Source organism: Sinocyclocheilus grahami, unplaced genomic scaffold, assembly GCF_001515645.1.
Source record: "Sinocyclocheilus grahami isolate Dianchi unplaced genomic scaffold, SAMN03320097.WGS_v1.1 scaffold2870.1, whole genome shotgun sequence".
NCBI classification, from domain to species: domain Eukaryota; kingdom Metazoa; phylum Chordata; class Actinopteri; order Cypriniformes; family Cyprinidae; genus Sinocyclocheilus; species Sinocyclocheilus grahami.
In genome coordinates, this window is record NW_015508045.1 from 13,249 (window position 1) to 14,722 (window position 1,474).

Sequence of the window (1,474 nt, forward strand, 5' to 3'; positions counted from 1 at the left end):
TTCTTTTTAACAAGAAATTTAACACAAAATAACACATTTTAGAGCTGTACCTGCAATCGCGTGATACCATGAAACTGTGATATTTTAGTTTGAGGTTATCATACCGTCACAATCTCATACCAGCCCATGATTACAGCCAAGGTGCATTATAGCTGTATATTTACACCTGAGAATGCTTTGACTCGTTATAACGCCACATGATGCCTAAGATGTCTCACAGTTCAAATTTGCTTTTAAATGTCGAAATTGCCCAAGTAGTAGCCTATTAACATACACACTTGTAGAAGGTTCCTAGTAATAAGAATGACTTTCTACAGTTGATTTTCTCTTTAATTATTATAATTCACCAAAATAATTTATCATTCAGAGGTTTGTAGTACATTGCTAGTGTCCAGACTGATTTAATACAGGTGACATTTTGCCAATACCTCTCATCTTATGAACTCAGTGAAGTGCCATACCCAACTATTTACCTCAATTACCCGTCTTTATTCAAGTACACTTTCCAATTGTTGCAGCTCACATTCAGTAAGTCAGTTTGCATTTACTACAACCTTGTAAAATCATTCATTTGAAAGAGTCATTGGGCATTGTTTATGGTTTTTGCACTTGAATTTGCAGACGGTCCCTTAAACAACGCGTTTATCTGGAATATAGAACTTAAAACTAACTTTATCTTGCAAACAGATTTGATCTGCTAAAGAAAAATCTCAAAAAAACAATAACGGTATCAAAAATATCGCAGCATCAATACTTTATAAAGTATATATAAATATTGGTTCGCATTAATTCCCCTCATAGATCACGAGACTTAACAGCAACATTATCGCTGCAAACATCGAAACAACCATTTACACAAACATATAAAAACTCAAAATCGCTCAGTTCTTACTTCACATGTTTTCCTCACATAGACCTACTTACTGCTGCTGCTCTAAATGTCTTTTAGAAGTCAGAAAACACCCAAACAGCTTACTCGATGAAAACAAGACAGAAACGAACTGCCGTGAGACTGGGTTGGTTAATTATACGCACACTCTGAGGAAGGCTGAAGGCCCAAATGCATCAGTGTGCAGTGTTTTAGTTATGTTTCTATTAATAGTGATGATGGCCAAGAAGTGAATAAAGGATGTTTAACTTTTTTTGGACCGGAAGAAGTGTCTTGGATTTCTTTCTATTAATAGAGTTAGCTTATATTGAAGTTAGCTAAGTTAACCCCGTTTAGCAAGCCTAATTTCACAAGTGGTTTATTATTATTGTTATTATGAGTATTCGCTGATAAGGAGCAAACCATTGGTCGGGTTTTAATTGCTGCTCTAAATTTTAAACCATGTGAGTTTCATGGCAAAGAAAGGCATCAATTACAACATTTAAACAAAACATGATCATTAGTAATTAGCTGGTAACTTACCTGGACAGTGGTTTGAGCGCAATGAGAAGAATTCACCCGCGGCCGCGGCCTGGCTCCGGAGGC